Genomic DNA, 7,091 nt, shown 5'->3' on the forward strand with positions numbered 1-7,091 from the left:
CCATACGCGGAGTTTTCTTACAATAATAGCTATCAGACCAGTTTGAAGATGGCACCTTTCGAAGCCCTATACGGAAGGAGGTGCAGGACACCGTTGTCATGGGACGAAGTGGGAGACCGTCAATTCTTTGGACCAGATTTGATTAAGAAGTCTGAACGGAAAGTTAAGTTGATTCGCGATAGGCTCAAGGTAGCCCAGTCTAGGCAAAAGAGTTACGCAGATTCAAAATGCAAGGAGACAGTTTACGAAACCAGAGACAGAGTTTACCTTCGAGTATCCCCACTTCGAGGAATAAAGCGCTTTGGAGTTAAGGGAAAGTTAGCACCGCGTTTCGTTGGACCGTACAAGATCTTGCAACGTATGGGAGAAGTCGCTTATAAGTTGGAATTACCAGAAGGACTGTCAGGAGTTCAGGATGTATTCCATGTTTCTCAGCTGAAGAAATGTCATGCCGAAATGGTGGAAGTACCGCTAAGAGATACAGTGCCACTCGAAGCGATTCAGTTGGATAACGACTTAACCTATGTGGAGAAGCTAGTCAAGATTCTTGATTATGCCAGCAGAGTTACTCGCAGCAAGGTTATCAAGTTTTGCAAAGTTCAGTGGAACCACCACTCAGAGGATGAAGCCACCTGGGAGAGAGAAGAAGATTTGCTCAAGGACCACCCTCACCTATTTTCTAGCCAACCCGAATCTCGAGGGCGAGATTCATCTTAAGGGGGGTAGGTTTGTAACATCCCAAATTTTCAATTTGGAATGTTATACATAGATCATCATGCATATCACATTTTCTTGCATTTTGGTTGATCCTAGAAATTTCACGCAACTCAAGGACCCTCTGAGAGAGTTGGAGATTTCGATATTTTCATATTTGAGTTTTCTCAAATTTTGAAAAGAGGATCATTTGTTTTATTTATTTTATCTTCAATTATTTTTCCGGTGTCAAAATATATAAGAGAGGGAATAATATGACTTTCCCAAATTTAGGAAAAATGAAGATTTAATAAATAGATCAATTTTGTTTTGCCGGAGTTTTGTTTGCGTTTTATTTGGATAGGGAAAAATGCGCGTTTTCAAAAAATTGCATTTTAGGCCCGGAGAAAAGTTCATTTTGTTCGGCTCATTTTTAGGAGTCGGGGAAAATTTACTTTAGGAGTTTTGGAGCTCGTTTAGATTTTCTTTTCTGTGTTATTCTGCGCGCGAAACCGATTTGAAAAAAAAAGGAGCCTCCCGCCAGGCCAGCCGGGCCAAAGGCCCAGCCAGCCGGCCCCTCCCCTCGTGCGCAGCATAGGCGCCAGGCGCCAGGCGCGCAGGCAGCCGCCGCCGCTCCCTGGCCGAGTCCCAGCGGGACTTAGGTCGGTTAGCCCCTCCCCTTTCCTTGTTTCTTTTTCTTTTGCTTTCCTATTCCTAGTCTATTTCTTGTCCCCTACCCCAAGTCTCCTCTCCCCTCACCTATATAAATACCCCCACACCCCCCCTCTAAACACATCAAATCAAAAGCCCCTCTCCTCCCCAAGCCCCACACCACCGCCCCTCACCACCACCCGCGCCACCCCACCCCGCGCCACCCCACACCACCCGCCGCCGCCCTTGTGCATCGCCGCCGCCGCCCAACGCCGCCGTTCGCCGGAGACCTCGCCGGAGGTTGCCCCGCGTCTCTTTTCCTCAGATCGTTTTCTTCTAATCGTTCCGATTCTTTTCTTCTCTTCCGATTCGTTTTCTTTTCGGTTCTTTTCTAAACCGTTCCAGTTTCTAGATCGGTTTTTCGTTTCGGTCTTTTTCTTCGAAAACCCTAGATCAGTTTTCGTTCTTCTTTCGTACCGTTCGTCTCAACGAACGTGATCACCGATTTTTCCCTGGTTAACGACGCCCGTTCGTTTAACCGTTCTTCTTTTTCTTTTCGTTGGATTTATTCCGCGATCGTGATCTCAGATCCGACCTTCGTTCTAGTCTTTCTTCTCGCTCGTTTATCGGAATCAGGTGATTCAAGCGCCTGGAGTTTCATTGCGAAACCGCCGTTCCGTCTAATCAACTTAAACAAGTTTTTGCCCTGGTAAAATTTGACCTAGTTTCAACTTGCTAGAACCGAGTTGTTTTCTTCCGCTGTTTGTTTTTCCGTCGTCTGTTCAGTTCTTTCTTTCTTTGCAACCGGAGTTCTTAAATTGAACTTTCTAGTTCGTTCTCTTGTTCGAGTTTTACCTGTGCATTAGATGAGTACTTATTGTGTGCTTGTTGTTTGTCTGCGATAGATCACCCGGATTGCGCCGCTTGTTACTTCGAAACCCTAGGTCTCGCGGATCATCAGCAAGGCAAGTAACACTTTGATCATACCTTTTCTACAACCCATGTTTTATTGCATTAGATCAATCCTCTCACATTGCATGATTAGGATCTAATTAAATTGTGGGATGGGAAGTAGATGAGGTAGTACCTATTACCTGTATTATTATGAAACCTTTGGGAGTTACTTCTACGTTTGCTTATTATGCCATGCTATGCTAGTAGACGTGGATTGGGTGAGTGAAATCCATGACAGATGTGAGTTGATAATTTTAATGGTTTATCTAAGGTGGCAACTTAAACACACATCTGGGTGGATTGAGGCACCTGATGTCTATCAGGACTTGCCTGTTTTTTTTGGACCGCCACCCAGGCTCAAAGGGATCATAAGATCTTTCATGCTAGAAACTTCCGTGTGCAGCCACATGCTACTATGGGCTCTGGCATAGTTGACTAAGTTGTCCGAACTCTTACGGGGTGGACTAGCAGATGTAGGGGTTATAGGTGGTACGGTCTACCCCACATGTAAGGTGCTAGCGCTTCTGAAAGACTATGTCTCGGTCATCCGTATCTCAAACACCATGTAGTGCGAGAAACCAAACGGAGGCGATCGAGTCATGTGGGGAAAAGTGCGCAAACCTCTGCAGAGTGTACAAACTAATCATGATTAGCCGTGTCCCCGGTTATGGACAACTTGAGTATCTAGTACTTGAATATCATTGTGAATCTCAACATGTTACTTCTAATTAATGTTGTTGGGTTTTAATTACTTTTAATTGGGATTAAGAATGCTGTGAACCATTCTCAATGTTTCACAACCACCATGATAGTTAAATAAATTTATTCCTTTGCAGTAGGGAAAAACTGGCTTTACGCAAAAACTGTAACCATAGAGCTTTCCACCAGCCATATATGCATATAGTATAGCTGTTTCATTCCATTACTCTCTATGTGTTACTTTGCCAGCATATTCCATGTGCTGACCCGTATTCGGGCTGCAACTTCTTATGTTGCAGACTTTTCAGACGACGAGTAAAGTGCTTTTAGGTCATGGCCCTATACTCAGTGATGCCGTTGGAGTTGATGGACCCATTTACCTTCCAAGTCTTCCGCTGTTATCGACACTATATGGCCTTAAGCCATATTTATTGTAATAAGTCTCTTTGAGACAACGATGTAATAAGTGTGTGATTGCCACTCTGCTATAAATCCTTCGATGTACTGTGTGGTGTCAGCATTACTTATCCAGGGATGACACCTGAGCACAGAGATCAGACTGTTTGAGGTCTGGTCGCTACACTATGTTAAATAACAGGCCATTCATAACATTGGCCAAAGTGTTTATGGCTTGACCTCGACTGTCGCCGAACACTACCGAGGGCTATTAACTAGCCTCCCAAACTAAGTCCTCGATATTTTGCTCTTACATTGGAGCTGAGGTTTTATGATCATGCTTAGCATGACAACCCAAAGAAAGGAACCGATAGCGGGACTATTTTCTTTGGAAGACATTTCTTCTGTTAAACAGTGATATAACTCTCTGCATACCTTTGTTTATACAACCGTGTGGCCAGATTGCCTTGTTTGTCGTAAATCTTTGCCCTCATAAAGGATTTATAAAGTAGGACAAACACTCCTCGGCTACTGGCCGAGGAGGTGGAAGCCGATGGTCGGTCAACAAAGTTTTGTACAATGCGGATCCAAGCATTAATGATGTAAAGTACTTGGATACATAGAGTCATTACACATAATTTGTGATTTTACTATGGATATCGATCCTTAATTCGGCCACCCGTGCCCGCATTAAAGCTCGGGGGCTACTGGGCTTCGGGCTTATTATTTACAAATATTAAAGGGGCACATCGATCCCCTGATCTGGTGTTGCCACACGACCAGTGTCTCGGGGGCTACTGCATTGCTTGTCCAATGCAGAAAATTTTATGTGCAATATAGTTTCCGAGGAGATTTTGATCCTCAGGTTGGTCGGCCGCACCCAACCTAAGTCTCGAAGACTGAGCATGCCTCTTTTAGTGTCCCGAGGTATTCTGCCGAGCTTGGACTTGATCCTCAGGCCGATTTTGCAAATCAACCTGAGTCTCAGCGGCTACTGGGACCAACGGTCTTACGTCATCCTTCAGGTGCATCTTGGGTTTTAGACCGATACACACCTTGAGCGCTACTGGCTATATATCTCGGCAGAGAATAAATTGCACCAATAAAAAATATTCACAAAAATCGGCCCACATTCGGGGTGGTACACCACCTCGGAAGCAGCCCGACATAAAGCTCGGGCGCTAATGGCTGGCTCCATAGAGGGCATTTCTGGCATTAAGCTCGGCTAAACTCCTTCAAACTTCTTTGAACCAAGGTAATTTATGACACCTCGGATATAGTCCGGCGTTGGAGCTCTGATACATAGTCCAGCGTTGGAGCTCGGATACATTCCGGTGTTAGAGCTGGGAAGCGGTCCGGCGTTGGTGCTCGGTTGCAAAAGATACCTCGAATACAGTCCGGCGTTGGAGCTCGGACGCAAGAGGATGCTGCCGCCCGGGAACAACTTCAAACCCAAGGTGTGGCAAAAAAATAACAAGGCATTGATAAAGGCCGGAAACTTAAAGGGGCTCCTTGGATACCCGACGTGTAAACTCGTCGAATGCATTTCGGCGATCCTCAAGATCGAAGATGAGAAGATTTGTTGAACTAGTTTTCAAGACCCTCAACCGAAGATGAAGAACAGTTCGGAAGAATCGAGAGCGTCCCTAACTTGAAGACCGGTTCAGGGGGCTACTGACGGTGTCCTAGACTAGGGGGTACTCATCACATCGTCTCCCGATCAGTTGGGTTGGGCCGAGGACCCCCATGGCCGCATACTCATGGGCCAGTTTCGGACAGCTGCCGCATACAAGGAAGATTCCACAAGACTTGGCGATCAAGACAAGGACTCCACCCCACCGGCGTATTCGGCTAGGACTCTTGTTATCCTAGGCCTTCGGTGCATTATTTAAACCGAGGCCAGGCTAGTCGATAGATATACAGAACAACAATCATACCATAGGCTAGCTTCTAGGGTTTAGCCTCCTAGATCTCATGGTAGATCTAGTCTTGTACTACCCATATCATCAATATTAATGAAGCAGGATGTAGGGTTTTACCTCCATCAAGAGGGCCTGAACCTGGGTAAAACATCATGTTCCCTGCCTCCTGTTACCATCCGGCCTAGACGCACAGTTCGGGACCCCCTACCCGAGATCCGCCGGTTTTGACACCGACACTCGACCTTTCGGTCTTAGTGTTCCGAGGCCATATCAGCATATGCTAGGCTCGTCAAGTTTAACCCGAGTATTCTGCGTGTGCAAAACTGGCTTGCACCTGTTGTATGTGAACTTAGAGCTTATCACACCCGATCATCATGTGGTGTCTCGGCACGACGAACTATAGCAATGGTGCATACTCAGGGAGAACACTTATACCTTGAAATTTAGTCAGAGATCATCTTATAATGCTACCGCTGAACTAAGCAAAATAAGATGCATAAAGGATAAACATCACATGCAATCAATATAAGTGATATGATATGGCCATCATCATCTTGTTCCTTTGATCTCCATCTCCAAAGCACCGTCCTGGTCACCATCGTCACCGGCTTGACACCTTGATCTCCATCAAAGCATCATTGTTGTCTTGCCAATTATTGCTTCTACGACTATCGCTACCACTTAGTGATAAAGTAAAGCAATTACATGGCGGTTGCATTTCATACAATAAAGCGACAACCATATGGCTCCTGCCAGTTGCCGATAACTGTGTTACAAACATGATCATCTCATACAATAAAATTTAGCATCATGTCTTGACCATACCACATCACAACATGCCCTGCAAAAACAAGTTAGACGTCCTCTACTTTGTTGTTGCAAGTTTTACGTGGCTGCTACGGGCTGAGCAAGAACCGTTCTTACCTACGCATCAAAAACCACAATGTGGTATAGTGATTGTTTTTTGATCTTCAGAAAGAACCATGTTCATTGAATCCGATTCAACTAAAGTTGGAGAAACTGACACCCACCAACCACCTGTGTGCGAAGCACGTCAGTAGAACCAGTCTCGCGTAATGTCGGTCTGGGCCGCTTCATCCAACAATACCGCCAAATCAAGAATCAACTAGTGACGGAAAGCAATATGTATATACCCATGCCCACAACTCCTTTGTGTTCTACTCGTGCATATAACATCTATGCATAAACCTGGCTCGGATGCCACTATTGGGTAACGCAGTAATTTCAAAAAAATTCCTACGCACACACAAGATCATGGTGATGCATAGCAACGAGAGGGGAGAGTGTTGTCTACGTACCCTTGTAGACCATAAGCGGAAGCGTTATGACAACGTGGTTGATGTAGTCGTACGTCTTCATGATCGACCGATCCTTGTACCGTATGTACAACACCTCTGTGATCTGCACACGTTCGGCTTGGTGACGTCCCATGAACTCACGATCCAGCAGAGTGTCGAGGGAGAACTTCGTCGGCACGACAGCGTGATGACGGTGATGATGATGCTACCGGAATAGGGCTTCGCCTAAGCACCAGTACGATATGACCAAGGTGGATTATGGTGGAGGGGGGCATCGCACACGGCTGGAAACAATCGACTTGTGTGTCCTAGGGTGCCCCCTGCCCCGTATATAAAGGAGCAAGGGGGGAGGCCGGCCGGCCCTAGTGGCATGCCAAGGGAGGAGGAATCCTCCTCCTAGTAGGAGTAGGATTCCTCCTTTCCTAGTCCTACTAGGAGGAGAAGTGGAAGGAAGGAA

Source organism: Triticum aestivum, chromosome 5A, assembly GCF_018294505.1.
Source record: "Triticum aestivum cultivar Chinese Spring chromosome 5A, IWGSC CS RefSeq v2.1, whole genome shotgun sequence".
In the NCBI taxonomy this organism is placed as follows: domain Eukaryota; kingdom Viridiplantae; phylum Streptophyta; class Magnoliopsida; order Poales; family Poaceae; genus Triticum; species Triticum aestivum.